The sequence below is a fragment of the Crinia signifera genome, chromosome 6, assembly GCF_055691185.1.
Source record: "Crinia signifera chromosome 6, ASM5569118v1, whole genome shotgun sequence".
Taxonomy (NCBI): Eukaryota; Metazoa; Chordata; class Amphibia; order Anura; family Myobatrachidae; genus Crinia; species Crinia signifera.
The window spans coordinates 218047685-218065653 of NC_139222.1; the positions used below are offsets into that span (position 1 = coordinate 218047685).

Below are 17969 nucleotides of genomic sequence, written 5' to 3' on the forward strand. Positions count from 1 at the left end.
ATCAACTGGATCACAGCAATGGCATTTTTGGACCCCCCTCCCTCTCCATTTGAAATGGCTTGGTTTTTTTTTTTGCTTTTTCTTTCTTGATCTCTTATATTTTTTTTCTTTTCTTTTTGCGCTCTCTTTTCTCTCTCTTTTGTTTTGGGAATTTTTTTTTCTCTTTCCTCTCTTTTGTTTTGGGAATTTTTTTTCCTCTTCCATTTTTTTTTGCCGAGCCCAACAATTGATGATCATTGAGAGGGGGATTTAGAAAAAGTATCACTTACCTTCTTCGGACCATCATTTGGGTGGTAACTGCCAATAAAAGAAAACATTGGCCCACCCAGCTCACCTACACATGACTGTCCTGTCTGCCTGTCTGTTCCAAGTGACTGTCTGGCTGTCAGGTTCCGCCGGATTCCGAGTGAGCAGCTTGTGATGTCATAGAGGGCAGATTGTGATGTCACACAAAGGGTCCTGCCACATGAATGCCTGTCCATCTGACTGTCTACTACTGCTGCTGAATGGGCTCAAAACAGGAAAGCCGTCATTGCACCTGATTGTGCAAGATTCCTCCTTCTCCTCTGCAGCAGCTAGCTGATTGATTTACTCAGCAGCAGTTCGTCAGGGACACAGGCATGCAGCAGCAAAGAGCGAGGAGACAGCTGGCTGCTGCTGCTTGCCTGTTGGTCGTCTGCCTAGTGGGTGTGTCTGTTGACGCGACGTCAACAGACGGGGCGGAGCACATGCAAATTTGGCCTCCTACCCAGCTGAGGCACCCTGCCCGCCCTCCGACGACCTAATCACAAAATCAGTTGGATGGCTACTCGTCCTCCGGTCCCTGTCCAGCACTTCAAGTCCTATTCACACCTGCCGTACAGCCAGGTATCTTTCAGACTGCAACGACATAGAAGTGATGTGTGTGTGTTAGATGTGTCCGTGGTGCTGATCTCTTCTGCACCAGTGTTGGTGGCCGAATTCCGGTTCGCGCGCTTTGCTGGGACCCCATTCGGGTTATCGCTTCTCGGCCTTTTGGCTAAGATCAAGTGTAGTATCTGTTCTTATCAGTTTAATATCTGATACGCCCCCTATCTGGGGGCCATATATTAAATGGATTTTTAGAACAGGGAGATGGAAGAAGAGCTTGCTCTGTCCACTCCACGCATTGACCTGGTATTGCAGTACTTCCAGGACCGGTGCACCTTCCTAATCTGTTATCCAAAAAAAGACTATTTCCATTCCTGGCACTTAATTTGGAGTATCAATTGTTTGTGCACCTTTGTACTAACTTTGTATTTAGAAATGCATGCATTTGCTGCTTCAAGGTTTAACCCTTGTGCATAAATACTTTGAAATCCTGCCTCCAGTGTATCATTTTGTGACTATTTCTTGACTCCTTGAATTGTACTTTCTGGAATCGAGGCAGTTAAATATTTTTACGTGACACTACACTTGATATCAGCATATGCGGCCTAGCCAAAAGACCGGAAGCCTGCCTAAATTAAATGACTTATCAATCGCTGCGACCTCCCAAAAAATAGGCAAACACTATGTGACTTACCTACGATCTTTCCACGGAAACATCAACTGGATCACAGCAATGGCATTTTTGGACCCCCCTCCCTCTCCATTTGAAATGGCTTGGTTTTTTTTTTGCTTTTTCTTTCTTGATCTCTTATATTTTTTTTCTTTTCTTTTTGCGCTCTCTTTTCTCTCTCTTTTGTTTTGGGAATTTTTTTTCCTCTTTCCTCTCTTTTGTTTTGGGAATTTTTTTTCCTCTTCCATTTTTTTTTGCCGAGCCCAACAATTGATGATCATTGAGAGGGGGATTTAGAAAAAGTATCACTTACCTTCTTCGGACCATCATTTGGGTGGTAACTGCCAATAAAAGAAAACATTGGCCCACCCAGCTCACCTACACATGACTGTCCTGTCTGCCTGTCTGTTCCAAGTGACTGTCTGGCTGTCAGGTTCCGCCGGATTCCGAGTGAGCAGCTTGTGATGTCATAGAGGGCAGATTGTGATGTCACACAAAGGGTCCTGCCACATGAATGCCTGTCCATCTGACTGTCTACTACTGCTGCTGAATGGGCTCAAAACAGGAAAGCCGTCATTGCACCTGATTGTGCAAGATTCCTCCTTCTCCTCTGCAGCAGCTAGCTGATTGATTTACTCAGCAGCAGTTCGTCAGGGACACAGGCATGCAGCAGCAAAGAGCGAGGAGACAGCTGGCTGCTGCTGCTTGCCTGTTGGTCGTCTGCCTAGTGGGTGTGTGTCTGTTGACGCGACGTCAACAGACGGGGCGGAGCACATGCAAATTTGGCCTCCTACCCAGCTGAGGCACCCTGCCCGCCCGCCGACGACCTAATCACAAAATCAGTTGGATGGCTACTCGTCCTCCGGTCCCTGTCCAGCACTTCAAGTCCTATTCACACCTGCCGTACAGCCAGGTATCTTTCAGACTGCAACGACATAGAAGTGATGTGTGTGTGTTAGATGTGTCCGTGGTGCTGATCTCTTCTGCACCAGTGTTGGTGGCCGAATTCCGGTTCGCGCGCTTTGCTGGGACCCCATTCGGGTTATCGCTTCTCGGCCTTTTGGCTAAGATCAAGTGTAGTATCTGTTCTTATCAGTTTAATATCTGATACGCCCCCTATCTGGGGGCCATATATTAAATGGATTTTTAGAACAGGGAGATGGAAGAAGAGCTTGCTCTGTCCACTCCACGCATTGACCTGGTATTGCAGTACTTCCAGGACCGGTGCACCTTCCTAATCTGTTATCCAAAAAAAGACTATTTCCATTCCTGGCACTTAATTTGGAGTATCAATTGTTTGTGCACCTTTGTACTAACTTTGTATTTAGAAATGCATGCATTTGCTGCTTCAAGGTTTAACCCTTGTGCATAAATACTTTGAAATCCTGCCTCCAGTGTATCATTTTGTGACTATTTCTTGACTCCTTGAATTGTACTTTCTGGAATCGAGGCAGTTAAATATTTTTACGTGACACTACACTTGATATCAGCATATGCGGCCTAGCCAAAAGACCGGAAGCCTGCCTAAATTAAATGACTTATCAATCGCTGCGACCTCCCAAAAAATAGGCAAACACTATGTGACTTACCTACGATCTTTCCACGGAAACATCAACTGGATCACAGCAATGGCATTTTTGGACCCCCCTCCCTCTCCATTTGAAATGGCTTGGTTTTTTTTTTGCTTTTTCTTTCTTGATCTCTTATATTTTTTTTCTTTTCTTTTTGCGCTCTCTTTTCTCTCTCTTTTGTTTTGGGAAATTTTTTTCCTCTTTCCTCTCTTTTGTTTTGGGAATTTTTTTTCCTCTTCCATTTTTTTTTGCCGAGCCCAACAATTGATGATCATTGAGAGGGGGTTTTAGAAAAAGTATCACTTACCTTCTTCGGACCATCATTTGGGTGGTAACTGCCAATAAAAGAAAACATTGGCCCACCCAGCTCACCTACACATGACTGTCCTGTCTGCCTGTCTGTTCCAAGTGACTGTCTGGCTGTCAGGTTCCGCCGGATTCCGAGTGAGCAGCTTGTGATGTCATAGAGGGCAGATTGTGATGTCACACAAAGGGTCCTGCCACATGAATGCCTGTCCATCTGACTGTCTACTACTGCTGCTGAATGGGCTCAAAACAGGAAAGCCGTCATTGCACCTGATTGTGCAAGATTCCTCCTTCTCCTCTGCAGCAGCTAGCTGATTGATTTACTCAGCAGCAGTTCGTCAGGGACACAGGCATGCAGCAGCAAAGAGCGAGGAGACAGCTGGCTGCTGCTGCTTGCCTGTTGGTCGTCTGCCTAGTGGGTGTGTGTCTGTTGACGCGACGTCAACAGACGGGGCGGAGCACATGCAAATTTGGCCTCCTACCCAGCTGAGGCACCCTGCCCGCCCGCCGACGACCTAATCACAAAATCAGTTGGATGGCTACTCGTCCTCCGGTCCCTGTCCAGCACTTCAAGTCCTATTCACACCTGCCGTACAGCCAGGTATCTTTCAGACTGCAACGACATAGAAGTGATGTGTGTGTGTTAGATGTGTCCGTGGTGCTGATCTCTTCTGCACCAGTGTTGGTGGCCGAATTCCGGTTCGCGCGCTTTGCTGGGACCCCATTCGGGTTATCGCTTCTCGGCCTTTTGGCTAAGATCAAGTGTAGTATCTGTTCTTATCAGTTTAATATCTGATACGCCCCCTATCTGGGGGCCATATATTAAATGGATTTTTAGAACAGGGAGATAGAAGAAGAGCTTGCTCTGTCCACTCCACGCATTGACCTGGTATTGCAGTACTTCCAGGACCGGTGCACCTTCCTAATCTGTTATCCAAAAAAAGACTATTTCCATTCCTGGCACTTAATTTGGAGTATCAATTGTTTGTGCACCTTTGTACTAACTTTGTATTTAGAAATGCATGCATTTGCTGCTTCAAGGTTTAACCCTTGTGCATAAATACTTTGAAATCCTGCCTCCAGTGTATCATTTTGTGACTATTTCTTGACTCCTTGAATTGTACTTTCTGGAATCGAGGCAGTTAAATATTTTTACGTGACACTACACTTGATATCAGCATATGCGGCCTAGCCAAAAGACCGGAAGCCTGCCTAAATTAAATGACTTATCAATCGCTGCGACCTCCCAAAAAATAGGCAAACACTATGTGACTTACCTACGATCTTTCCACGGAAACATCAACTGGATCACAGCAATGGCATTTTTGGACCCCCCTCCCTCTCCATTTGAAATGGCTTGGTTTTTTTTTTGCTTTTTCTTTCTTGATCTCTTATATTTTTTTTCTTTTCTTTTTGCGCTCTCTTTTCTCTCTCTTTTGTTTTGGGAATTTTTTTTCCTCTTTCCTCTCTTTTGTTTTGGGAATTTTTTTTCCTCTTCCATTTTTTTTTGCCGAGCCCAACAATTGATGATCATTGAGAGGGGGATTTAGAAAAAGTATCACTTACCTTCTTCGGACCATCATTTGGGTGGTAACTGCCAATAAAAGAAAACATTGGCCCACCCAGCTCACCTACACATGACTGTCCTGTCTGCCTGTCTGTTCCAAGTGACTGTCTGGCTGTCAGGTTCCGCCGGATTCCGAGTGAGCAGCTTGTGATGTCATAGAGGGCAGATTGTGATGTCACACAAAGGGTCCTGCCACATGAATGCCTGTCCATCTGACTGTCTACTACTGCTGCTGAATGGGCTCAAAACAGGAAAGCCGTCATTGCACCTGATTGTGCAAGATTCCTCCTTCTCCTCTGCAGCAGCTAGCTGATTGATTTACTCAGCAGCAGTTCGTCAGGGACACAGGCATGCAGCAGCAAAGAGCGAGGAGACAGCTGGCTGCTGCTGCTTGCCTGTTGGTCGTCTGCCTAGTGGGTGTGTGTCTGTTGACGCGACGTCAACAGACGGGGCGGAGCACATGCAAATTTGGCCTCCTACCCAGCTGAGGCACCCTGCCCGCCCGCCGACGACCTAATCACAAAATCAGTTGGATGGCTACTCGTCCTCCGGTCCCTGTCCAGCACTTCAAGTCCTATTCACACCTGCCGTACAGCCAGGTATCTTTCAGACTGCAACGACATAGAAGTGATGTGTGTGTGTTAGATGTGTCCGTGGTGCTGATCTCTTCTCCACCAGTGTTGGTGGCCGAATTCCGGTTCGCGCGCTTTGCTGGGACCCCATTCGGGTTATCGCTTCTCGGCCTTTTGGCTAAGATCAAGTGTAGTATCTGTTCTTATCAGTTTAATATCTGATACGCCCCCTATCTGGGGGCCATATATTAAATGGATTTTTAGAACAGGGAGATGGAAGAAGAGCTTGCTCTGTCCACTCCACGCATTGACCTGGTATTGCAGTACTTCCAGGACCGGTGCACCTTCCTAATCTGTTATCCAAAAAAATACTATTTCCATTCCTGGCACTTAATTTGGAGTATCAATTGTTTGTGCACCTTTGTACTAACTTTGTATTTAGAAATGCATGCATTTGCTGCTTCAAGGTTTAACCCTTGTGCATAAATACTTTGAAATCCTGCCTCCAGTGTATCATTTTGTGACTATTTCTTGACTCCTTGAATTGTACTTTCTGGAATCGAGGCAGTTAAATATTTTTACGTGACACTACACTTGATATCAGCATATGCGGCCTAGCCAAAAGACCGGAAGCCTGCCTAAATTAAATGACTTATCAATCGCTGCGACCTCCCAAAAAATAGGCAAACACTATGTGACTTACCTACGATCTTTCCACGGAAACATCAACTGGATCACAGCAATGGCATTTTTGGACCCCCCTCCCTCTCCATTTGAAATGGCTTGGTTTTTTTTTTGCTTTTTCTTTCTTGATCTCTTATATTTTTTTTCTTTTCTTTTTGCGCTCTCTTTTCTCTCTCTTTTGTTTTGGGAAATTTTTTTCCTCTTTCCTCTCTTTTGTTTTGGGAATTTTTTTTCCTCTTCCATTTTTTTTTGCCGAGCCCAACAATTGATGATCATTGAGAGGGGGATTTAGAAAAAGTATCACTTACCTTCTTCGGACCATCATTTGGGTGGTAACTGCCAATAAAAGAAAACATTGGCCCACCCAGCTCACCTACACATGACTGTCCTGTCTGCCTGTCTGTTCCAAGTGACTGTCTGGCTGTCAGGTTCCGCCGGATTCCGAGTGAGCAGCTTGTGATGTCATAGAGGGCAGATTGTGATGTCACACAAAGGGTCCTGCCACATGAATGCCTGTCCATCTGACTGTCTACTACTGCTGCTGAATGGGCTCAAAACAGGAAAGCCGTCATTGCACCTGATTGTGCAAGATTCCTCCTTCTCCTCTGCAGCAGCTAGCTGATTGATTTACTCAGCAGCAGTTCGTCAGGGACACAGGCATGCAGCAGCAAAGAGCGAGGAGACAGCTGGCTGCTGCTGCTTGCCTGTTGGTCGTCTGCCTAGTGGGTGTGTGTCTGTTGACGCGACGTCAACAGACGGGGCGGAGCACATGCAAATTTGGCCTCCTACCCAGCTGAGGCACCCTGCCCGCCCGCCGACGACCTAATCACAAAATCAGTTGGATGGCTACTCGTCCTCCGGTCCCTGTCCAGCACTTCAAGTCCTATTCACACCTGCCGTACAGCCAGGTATCTTTCAGACTGCAACGACATAGAAGTGATGTGTGTGTGTTAGATGTGTCCGTGGTGCTGATCTCTTCTGCACCAGTGTTGGTGGCCGAATTCCGGTTCGCGCGCTTTGCTGGGACCCCATTCGGGTTATCGCTTCTCGGCCTTTTGGCTAAGATCAAGTGTAGTATCTGTTCTTATCAGTTTAATATCTGATACGCCCCCTATCTGGGGGCCATATATTAAATGGATTTTTAGAACAGGGAGATGGAAGAAGAGCTTGCTCTGTCCACTCCACGCATTGACCTGGTATTGCAGTACTTCCAGGACCGGTGCACCTTCCTAATCTGTTATCCAAAAAAAGACTATTTCCATTCCTGGCACTTAATTTGGAGTATCAATTGTTTGTGCACCTTTGTACTAACTTTGTATTTAGAAATGCATGCATTTGCTGCTTCAAGGTTTAACCCTTGTGCATAAATACTTTGAAATCCTGCCTCCAGTGTATCATTTTGTGACTATTTCTTGACTCCTTGAATTGTACTTTCTGGAATCGAGGCAGTTAAATATTTTTACGTGACACTACACTTGATATCAGCATATGCGGCCTAGCCAAAAGACCGGAAGCCTGCCTAAATTAAATGACTTATCAATCGCTGCGACCTCCCAAAAAATAGGCAAACACTATGTGACTTACCTACGATCTTTCCACGGAAACATCAACTGGATCACAGCAATGGCATTTTTGGACCCCCCTCCCTCTCCATTTGAAATGGCTTGGTTTTTTTTTTGCTTTTTCTTTCTTGATCTCTTATATTTTTTTTCTTTTCTTTTTGCGCTCTCTTTTCTCTCTCTTTTGTTTTGGGAAATTTTTTTCCTCTTTCCTCTCTTTTGTTTTGGGAATTTTTTTTCCTCTTCCATTTTTTTTTGCCGAGCCCAACAATTGATGATCATTGAGAGGGGGATTTAGAAAAAGTATCACTTACCTTCTTCGGACCATCATTTGGGTGGTAACTGCCAATAAAAGAAAACATTGGCCCACCCAGCTCACCTACACATGACTGTCCTGTCTGCCTGTCTGTTCCAAGTGACTGTCTGGCTGTCAGGTTCCGCCGGATTCCGAGTGAGCAGCTTGTGATGTCATAGAGGGCAGATTGTGATGTCACACAAAGGGTCCTGCCACATGAATGCCTGTCCATCTGACTGTCTACTACTGCTGCTGAATGGGCTCAAAACAGGAAAGCCGTCATTGCACCTGATTGTGCAAGATTCCTCCTTCTCCTCTGCAGCAGCTAGCTGATTGATTTACTCAGCAGCAGTTCGTCAGGGACACAGGCATGCAGCAGCAAAGAGCGAGGAGACAGCTGGCTGCTGCTGCTTGCCTGTTGGTCGTCTGCCTAGTGGGTGTGTGTCTGTTGACGCGACGTCAACAGACGGGGCGGAGCACATGCAAATTTGGCCTCCTACCCAGCTGAGGCACCCTGCCCGCCCGCCGACGACCTAATCACAAAATCAGTTGGATGGCTACTCGTCCTCCGGTCCCTGTCCAGCACTTCAAGTCCTATTCACACCTGCCGTACAGCCAGGTATCTTTCAGACTGCAACGACATAGAAGTGATGTGTGTGTGTTAGATGTGTCCGTGGTGCTGATCTCTTCTGCACCAGTGTTGGTGGCCGAATTCCGGTTCGCGCGCTTTGCTGGGACCCCATTCGGGTTATCGCTTCTCGGCCTTTTGGCTAAGATCAAGTGTAGTATCTGTTCTTATCAGTTTAATATCTGATACGCCCCCTATCTGGGGGCCATATATTAAATGGATTTTTAGAACAGGGAGATGGAAGAAGAGCTTGCTCTGTCCACTCCACGCATTGACCTGGTATTGCAGTACTTCCAGGACCGGTGCACCTTCCTAATCTGTTATCCAAAAAAAGACTATTTCCATTCCTGGCACTTAATTTGGAGTATCAATTGTTTGTGCACCTTTGTACTAACTTTGTATTTAGAAATGCATGCATTTGCTGCTTCAAGGTTTAACCCTTGTGCATAAATACTTTGAAATCCTGCCTCCAGTGTATCATTTTGTGACTATTTCTTGACTCCTTGAATTGTACTTTCTGGAATCGAGGCAGTTAAATATTTTTACGTGACACTACACTTGATATCAGCATATGCGGCCTAGCCAAAAGACCGGAAGCCTGCCTAAATTAAATGACTTATCAATCGCTGCGACCTCCCAAAAAATAGGCAAACACTATGTGACTTACCTACGATCTTTCCACGGAAACATCAACTGGATCACAGCAATGGCATTTTTGGACCCCCCTCCCTCTCCATTTGAAATGGCTTGGTTTTTTTTTTGCTTTTTCTTTCTTGATCTCTTATATTTTTTTTCTTTTCTTTTTGCGCTCTCTTTTCTCTCTCTTTTGTTTTGGGAATTTTTTTTCCTCTTTCCTCTCTTTTGTTTTGGGAATTTTTTTTCCTCTTCCATTTTTTTTTGCCGAGCCCAACAATTGATGATCATTGAGAGGGGGATTTAGAAAAAGTATCACTTACCTTCTTCGGACCATCATTTGGGTGGTAACTGACAATAAAAGAAAACATTGGCCCACCCAGCTCACCTACACATGACTGTCCTGTCTGCCTGTCTGTTCCAAGTGACTGTCTGGCTGTCAGGTTCCGCCGGATTCCGAGTGAGCAGCTTGTGATGTCATAGAGGGCAGATTGTGATGTCACACAAAGGGTCCTGCCACATGAATGCCTGTCCATCTGACTGTCTACTACTGCTGCTGAATGGGCTCAAAACAGGAAAGCCGTCATTGCACCTGATTGTGCAAGATTCCTCCTTCTCCTCTGCAGCAGCTAGCTGATTGATTTACTCAGCAGCAGTTCGTCAGGGACACAGGCATGCAGCAGCAAAGAGCGAGGAGACAGCTGGCTGCTGCTGCTTGCCTGTTGGTCGTCTGCCTAGTGGGTGTGTGTCTGTTGACGCGACGTCAACAGACGGGGCGGAGCACATGCAAATTTGGCCTCCTACCCAGCTGAGGCACCCTGCCCGCCCGCCGACGACCTAATCACAAAATCAGTTGGATGGCTACTCGTCCTCCGGTCCCTGTCCAGCACTTCAAGTCCTATTCACACCTGCCGTACAGCCAGGTATCTTTCAGACTGCAACGACATAGAAGTGATGTGTGTGTGTTAGATGTGTCCGTGGTGCTGATCTCTTCTGCACCAGTGTTGGTGGCCGAATTCCGGTTCGCGCGCTTTGCTGGGACCCCATTCGGGTTATCGCTTCTCGGCCTTTTGGCTAAGATCAAGTGTAGTATCTGTTCTTATCAGTTTAATATCTGATACGCCCCCTATCTGGGGGCCATATATTAAATGGATTTTTAGAACAGGGAGATGGAAGAAGAGCTTGCTCTGTCCACTCCACGCATTGACCTGGTATTGCAGTACTTCCAGGACCGGTGCACCTTCCTAATCTGTTATCCAAAAAAATACTATTTCCATTCCTGGCACTTAATTTGGAGTATCAATTGTTTGTGCACCTTTGTACTAACTTTGTATTTAGAAATGCATGCATTTGCTGCTTCAAGGTTTAACCCTTGTGCATAAATACTTTGAAATCCTGCCTCCAGTGTATCATTTTGTGACTATTTCTTGACTCCTTGAATTGTACTTTCTGGAATCGAGGCAGTTAAATATTTTTACGTGACACTACACTTGATATCAGCATATGCGGCCTAGCCAAAAGACCGGAAGCCTGCCTAAATTAAATGACTTATCAATCGCTGCGACCTCCCAAAAAATAGGCAAACACTATGTGACTTACCTACGATCTTTCCACGGAAACATCAACTGGATCACAGCAATGGCATTTTTGGACCCCCCTCCCTCTCCATTTGAAATGGCTTGGTTTTTTTTTTGCTTTTTCTTTCTTGATCTCTTATATTTTTTTTCTTTTCTTTTTGCGCTCTCTTTTCTCTCTCTTTTGTTTTGGGAAATTTTTTTCCTCTTTCCTCTCTTTTGTTTTGGGAATTTTTTTTCCTCTTCCATTTTTTTTTGCCGAGCCCAACAATTGATGATCATTGAGAGGGGGATTTAGAAAAAGTATCACTTACCTTCTTCGGACCATCATTTGGGTGGTAACTGCCAATAAAAGAAAACATTGGCCCACCCAGCTCACCTACACATGACTGTCCTGTCTGCCTGTCTGTTCCAAGTGACTGTCTGGCTGTCAGGTTCCGCCGGATTCCGAGTGAGCAGCTTGTGATGTCATAGAGGGCAGATTGTGATGTCACACAAAGGGTCCTGCCACATGAATGCCTGTCCATCTGACTGTCTACTACTGCTGCTGAATGGGCTCAAAACAGGAAAGCCGTCATTGCACCTGATTGTGCAAGATTCCTCCTTCTCCTCTGCAGCAGCTAGCTGATTGATTTACTCAGCAGCAGTTCGTCAGGGACACAGGCATGCAGCAGCAAAGAGCGAGGAGACAGCTGGCTGCTGCTGCTTGCCTGTTGGTCGTCTGCCTAGTGGGTGTGTGTCTGTTGACGCGACGTCAACAGACGGGGCGGAGCACATGCAAATTTGGCCTCCTACCCAGCTGAGGCACCCTGCCCGCCCGCCGACGACCTAATCACAAAATCAGTTGGATGGCTACTCGTCCTCCGGTCCCTGTCCAGCACTTCAAGTCCTATTCACACCTGCCGTACAGCCAGGTATCTTTCAGACTGCAACGACATAGAAGTGATGTGTGTGTGTTAGATGTGTCCGTGGTGCTGATCTCTTCTGCACCAGTGTTGGTGGCCGAATTCCGGTTCGCGCGCTTTGCTGGGACCCCATTCGGGTTATCGCTTCTCGGCCTTTTGGCTAAGATCAAGTGTAGTATCTGTTCTTATCAGTTTAATATCTGATACGCCCCCTATCTGGGGGCCATATATTAAATGGATTTTTAGAACAGGGAGATGGAAGAAGAGCTTGCTCTGTCCACTCCACGCATTGACCTGGTATTGCAGTACTTCCAGGACCGGTGCACCTTCCTAATCTGTTATCCAAAAAAAGACTATTTCCATTCCTGGCACTTAATTTGGAGTATCAATTGTTTGTGCACCTTTGTACTAACTTTGTATTTAGAAATGCATGCATTTGCTGCTTCAAGGTTTAACCCTTGTGCATAAATACTTTGAAATCCTGCCTCCAGTGTATCATTTTGTGACTATTTCTTGACTCCTTGAATTGTACTTTCTGGAATCGAGGCAGTTAAATATTTTTACGTGACACTACACTTGATATCAGCATATGCGGCCTAGCCAAAAGACCGGAAGCCTGCCTAAATTAAATGACTTATCAATCGCTGCGACCTCCCAAAAAATAGGCAAACACTATGGCCCTTATTCTGGTTGGTGCGGTCAGAGCCGCACACGGGGCTCCGACCGCACAAACCAAGGGCCGCCCACCAGACGGATCGCCACGGCCGTCCGTACACGGACGGCTGGCGATCCGCATTAAAATGGTGGAGGCTACGCCTCCACCATGGTGGGAGCTGCCCCCTGCATTCGATGGTCGTCGACCATCGAAGGCAGGCCCGCACGCCGCGGCAGCTCCCGCAAGCTAAGACCACACGGACAATCGTCCGTGTGGTAGCTTGTATGGGGGCTGAAAGCTGACATCCGGCGACGTCAGCTTTCCGCCCCCATGTCATGGTAATGAGGGCGTCATGCCCTCATTACCATGCATACGCCCCGCGTTTGCATGGGAACGCCCATGAAACGCGGGGCGTACACATAGGGAAATGAGGGCATGAAGCCTCTCACGCCCCTATACGCCCCCTTTGCGGCGGACGAAATACGTCTGCGGCGAAGGGGGCTGCACATGCGCAGATTGACCTCTGCGCATGTGCAGAGTCCAAACATCGGCGGTACGGCCGCACGCGGGCCGTACCGACCGAATCAGAATAAGGGCCTATGTGACTTACCTACGATCTTTCCACGGAAACATCAACTGGATCACAGCAATGGCATTTTTGGACCCCCCTCCCTCTCCATTTGAAATGGCTTGGTTTTTTTTTTGCTTTTTCTTTCTTGATCTCTTATATTTTTTTTCTTTTCTTTTTGCGCTCTCTTTTCTCTCTCTTTTGTTTTGGGAAATTTTTTTCCTCTTTCCTCTCTTTTGTTTTGGGAATTTTTTTTCCTCTTCCATTTTTTTTTGCCGAGCCCAACAATTGATGATCATTGAGAGGGGGATTTAGAAAAAGTATCACTTACCTTCTTCGGACCATCATTTGGGTGGTAACTGCCAATAAAAGAAAACATTGGCCCACCCAGCTCACCTACACATGACTGTCCTGTCTGCCTGTCTGTTCCAAGTGACTGTCTGGCTGTCAGGTTCCGCCGGATTCCGAGTGAGCAGCTTGTGATGTCATAGAGGGCAGATTGTGATGTCACACAAAGGGTCCTGCCACATGAATGCCTGTCCATCTGACTGTCTACTACTGCTGCTGAATGGGCTCAAAACAGGAAAGCCGTCATTGCACCTGATTGTGCAAGATTCCTCCTTCTCCTCTGCAGCAGCTAGCTGATTGATTTACTCAGCAGCAGTTCGTCAGGGACACAGGCATGCAGCAGCAAAGAGCGAGGAGACAGCTGGCTGCTGCTGCTTGCCTGTTGGTCATCTGCCTAGTGGGTGTGTGTCTGTTGACGCGACGTCAACAGACGGGGCGGAGCACATGCAAATTTGGCCTCCTACCCAGCTGAGGCACCCTGCCCGCCCGCCGACGACCTAATCACAAAATCAGTTGGATGGCTACTCGTCCTCCGGTCCCTGTCCAGCACTTCAAGTCCTATTCACACCTGCCGTACAGCCAGGTATCTTTCAGACTGCAACGACATAGAAGTGATGTGTGTGTGTTAGATGTGTCCGTGGTGCTGATCTCTTCTGCACCAGTGTTGGTGGCCGAATTCCGGTTCGCGCGCTTTGCTGGGACCCCATTCGGGTTATCGCTTCTCGGCCTTTTGGCTAAGATCAAGTGTAGTATCTGTTCTTATCAGTTTAATATCTGATACGCCCCCTATCTGGGGGCCATATATTAAATGGATTTTTAGAACAGGGAGATGGAAGAAGAGCTTGCTCTGTCCACTCCACGCATTGACCTGGTATTGCAGTACTTCCAGGACCGGTGCACCTTCCTAATCTGTTATCCAAAAAAAGACTATTTCCATTCCTGGCACTTAATTTGGAGTATCAATTGTTTGTGCACCTTTGTACTAACTTTGTATTTAGAAATGCATGCATTTGCTGCTTCAAGGTTTAACCCTTGTGCATAAATACTTTGAAATCCTGCCTCCAGTGTATCATTTTGTGACTATTTCTTGACTCCTTGAATTGTACTTTCTGGAATCGAGGCAGTTAAATATTTTTACGTGACACTACACTTGATATCAGCATATGCGGCCTAGCCAAAAGACCGGAAGCCTGCCTAAATTAAATGACTTATCAATCGCTGCGACCTCCCAAAAAATAGGCAAACACTATGTGACTTACCTACGATCTTTCCACGGAAACATCAACTGGATCACAGCAATGGCATTTTTGGACCCCCCTCCCTCTCCATTTGAAATGGCTTGGGTTTTTTTTTGCTTTTTCTTTCTTGATCTCTTATATTTTTTTTCTTTTCTTTTTGCGCTCTCTTTTCTCTCTCTTTTGTTTTGGGAAATTTTTTTCCTCTTTCCTCTCTTTTGTTTTGGGAATTTTTTTTCCTCTTCCATTTTTTTTTGCCGAGCCCAACAATTGATGATCATTGAGAGGGGGATTTAGAAAAAGTATCACTTACCTTCTTCGGACCATCATTTGGGTGGTAACTGCCAATAAAAGAAAACATTGGCCCACCCAGCTCACCTACACATGACTGCCCTGTCTGCCTGTCTGTTCCAAGTGACTGTCTGGCTGTCAGGTTCCGCCGGATTCCGAGTGAGCAGCTTGTGATGTCATAGAGGGCAGATTGTGATGTCACACAAAGGGTCCTGCCACATGAATGCCTGTCCATCTGACTGTCTACTACTGCTGCTGAATGGGCTCAAAACAGGAAAGCCGTCATTGCACCTGATTGTGCAAGATTCCTCCTTCTCCTCTGCAGCAGCTAGCTGATTGATTTACTCAGCAGCAGTTCGTCAGGGACACAGGCATGCAGCAGCAAAGAGCGAGGAGACAGCTGGCTGCTGCTGCTTGCCTGTTGGTCGTCTGCCTAGTGGGTGTGTGTCTGTTGACGCGACGTCAACAGACGGGGCGGAGCACATGCAAATTTGGCCTCCTACCCAGCTGAGGCACCCTGCCCGCCCTCCGACGACCTAATCACAAAATCAGTTGGATGGCTACTCGTCCTCCGGTCCCTGTCCAGCACTTCAAGTCCTATTCACACCTGCCGTACAGCCAGGTATCTTTCAGACTGCAACGACATAGAAGTGATGTGTGTGTGTTAGATGTGTCCGTGGTGCTGATCTCTTCTGCACCAGTGTTGGTGGCCGAATTCCGGTTCGCGCGCTTTGCTGGGACCCCATTCGGGTTATCGCTTCTCGGCCTTTTGGCTAAGATCAAGTGTAGTATTTGTTCTTATCAGTTGGGTATGGACTGGCCTCTGGCAGAGAATAGAGAAAGGTGAGACTGAGTAGCTGCTCTGATGGGCGGAGGGTGTGGGACCCCTCTGTTTTTTCCCGGGAGTAGTGAAAAGTCTCACTGAGTATCTTCACCTCTGCCTTTGGTAGGAGGTGTTGTTTCCGTAAATCCACTGGTAAGAGGGGGGGAGAAACACTGGGCCTAGTAGTTTGACTCTCTTGACGGGGTTTGTAGCCCCCGAAGGATGAGTCAGCGAAAGGCTCAGTCTAGTATCCAATCCCAGGGAGCGGAGAAAGGTTGGGACTGAGTAGATGGCTCCTGTTCCAGAGGTTCGTAGCCTCTGATGGGGAGACCGCGAAAGGCCCAGCTTAGTACCTTAACCCTGGGAGCGGAGAAACACTGGGACTGAGTAGATTGCTCTTCCGGAGGGGGTGCAGCCCCTAAGGGAGTCTTTCGAAAGGCCCAGTGGAGTACCCATTCCCATGCCAGGGGCTGGAAAATGCCTGCTGGTGAGACGGAGAAAAGCTTGGTCGGACGCCGAAGGGTCGGCTGCCTGGAGCCCGAGGCTGCACTGTGCCCCCGGGGAAACTCGGGGGTGCCTGATCTGCACTGGTGTCCAGCACCATGCACTTTATGGCACACACACTGCGCACTTCCCTCTAGGTTAGGCTACACGTCCTTACCTCGTCCTTTTGGATGGGGTAGGACAATTTTTTACACCCCCACCCCGGCCTTCTGGCTAGGGCCTCTTTTATTTATTTCTTTGATTTGCACTTTTGAGCACTTCACGTTTTTCGTTAGTTTGTCACGTTTTTTTGATTTGGGTAGTGCGGCTGTCCCTAACGGGCCTTCCGTTCCCCAAACGTGGCTGGGACTCTTCACCTTTTGGGGAGAGTCCCGGTCCCCTCGAGGGCAACCCCGAGCCGCAAGGCGGAGGGAAGCCTAAGTCGGGTCTCTCCAAAGCACGGGCTGCGGAGGACCCACCGTCCGAAACCCTTCCGGGGGTGGAGGAAAAGCGGGTCTCTCTAAGCTTCGGCGAAGAGGACCCACCGATCCCTTTTTTCCCTTCCTTGGCCTTATGGTTGAGGGGGGTTAGGGGAACCATGGGGCCTTTCTCCTTTGGGAGAGGGCCACACGTTCGTACGGCTGCCCCCTTTGCACGTGTTTAGGCACAGCACTGGTGGTGGTGGGAGCACACCTCGGGCTCCCTGAGTTTCTTCAAACTCATCTGTTCTTATCAGTTTAATATCTGATACGCCCCCTATCTGGGGGCCATATATTAAATGGATTTTTAGAACAGGGAGATGGAAGAAGAGCTTGCTCTGTCCACTCCACGCATTGACCTGGTATTGCAGTACTTCCAGGACCGGTGCACCTTCCTAATCTGTTATCCAAAAAAAGACTATTTCCATTCCTGGCACTTAATTTGGAGTATCAATTGTTTGTGCACCTTTGTACTAACTTTGTATTTAGAAATGCATGCATTTGCTGCTTCAAGGTTTAACCCTTGTGCATAAATACTTTGAAATCCTGCCTCCAGTGTATCATTTTGTGACTATTTCTTAACTCCTTGAATTGTACTTTCTGGAATCGAGGCAGTTAAATATTTTTACGTGACACTACACTTGATATCAGCATATGCGGCCTAGCCAAAAGACCGGAAGCCTGCCTAAATTAAATGACTTATCAATCGCTGCGACCTCCCAAAAAATAGGCAAACACTATGTGACTTACCTACGATCTTTCCACGGAAACATCAACTGGATCACAGCAATGGCATTTTTGGACCCCCCTCCCTCTCCATTTGAAATGGCTTGGTTTTTTTTTTGCTTTTTCTTTCTTGATCTCTTATATTTTTTTTCTTTTCTTTTTGCGCTCTCTTTTCTCTCTCTTTTGTTTTGGGAAATTTTTTTCCTCTTTCCTCTCTTTTGTTTTGGGAATTTTTTTTCCTCTTCCATTTTTTTTTGCCGAGCCCAACAATTGATGATCATTGAGAGGGGGATTTAGAAAAAGTATCACTTACCTTCTTCGGACCATCATTTGGGTGGTAACTGCCAATAAAAGAAAACATTGGCCCACCCAGCTCACCTACACATGACTGTCCTGTCTGCCTGTCTGTTCCAAGTGACTGTCTGGCTGTCAGGTTCCGCCGGATTCCGAGTGAGCAGCTTGTGATGTCATAGAGGGCAGATTGTGATGTCACACAAAGGGTCCTGCCACATGAATGCCTGTCCATCTGACTGTCTACTACTGCTGCT

The 17969-nt window shown here is 47.0% G+C and overlaps 9 non-coding genes and 2 pseudogenes across 9 annotated transcripts; all 11 read left to right on the forward strand.

Moving 5' to 3' along the window:
• The first annotated feature begins 998 nt into the window (after positions 1-998).
• LOC146012310 (U2 spliceosomal RNA) lies at positions 999-1189 on the forward strand. The gene has a single exon (XR_014445478.1). It is a non-coding gene; the product is annotated as a U2 spliceosomal RNA (small nuclear RNA).
• Positions 1190-2563: 1374 nt separating this feature from the next.
• Positions 2564-2754, forward strand: LOC146012311 (U2 spliceosomal RNA). The gene has a single exon (XR_014445479.1). It is a non-coding gene; the product is annotated as a U2 spliceosomal RNA (small nuclear RNA).
• A 1374-nt stretch (positions 2755-4128) lies between these two features.
• LOC146012566 (U2 spliceosomal RNA) lies at positions 4129-4319 on the forward strand. The gene has a single exon (XR_014445726.1). It is a non-coding gene; the product is annotated as a U2 spliceosomal RNA (small nuclear RNA).
• A 1374-nt stretch (positions 4320-5693) lies between these two features.
• Positions 5694-5884, forward strand: LOC146012312 (U2 spliceosomal RNA). The gene has a single exon (XR_014445480.1). It is a non-coding gene; the product is annotated as a U2 spliceosomal RNA (small nuclear RNA).
• A 1374-nt stretch (positions 5885-7258) lies between these two features.
• Positions 7259-7449, forward strand: LOC146012313 (U2 spliceosomal RNA). The gene has a single exon (XR_014445481.1). It is a non-coding gene; the product is annotated as a U2 spliceosomal RNA (small nuclear RNA).
• Positions 7450-8823: 1374 nt separating this feature from the next.
• On the forward strand, positions 8824-9014 carry LOC146012314 (U2 spliceosomal RNA). Its single transcript, XR_014445482.1, has one exon. It is a non-coding gene; the product is annotated as a U2 spliceosomal RNA (small nuclear RNA).
• Positions 9015-10388: 1374 nt separating this feature from the next.
• Positions 10389-10579, forward strand: LOC146012315 (U2 spliceosomal RNA). Its single transcript, XR_014445483.1, has one exon. It is a non-coding gene; the product is annotated as a U2 spliceosomal RNA (small nuclear RNA).
• Positions 10580-11953: 1374 nt separating this feature from the next.
• Positions 11954-12144, forward strand: LOC146012316 (U2 spliceosomal RNA). Its single transcript, XR_014445484.1, has one exon. It is a non-coding gene; the product is annotated as a U2 spliceosomal RNA (small nuclear RNA).
• A 1954-nt stretch (positions 12145-14098) lies between these two features.
• On the forward strand, positions 14099-14289 carry LOC146012317 (U2 spliceosomal RNA). Its single transcript, XR_014445485.1, has one exon. It is a non-coding gene; the product is annotated as a U2 spliceosomal RNA (small nuclear RNA).
• Positions 14290-15663: 1374 nt separating this feature from the next.
• Positions 15664-15800, forward strand: LOC146012765 (U2 spliceosomal RNA; annotated as a pseudogene).
• A 1115-nt stretch (positions 15801-16915) lies between these two features.
• On the forward strand, positions 16916-17091 carry LOC146012660 (U2 spliceosomal RNA; annotated as a pseudogene).
• Positions 17092-17969: the final 878 nt, after the last annotated feature.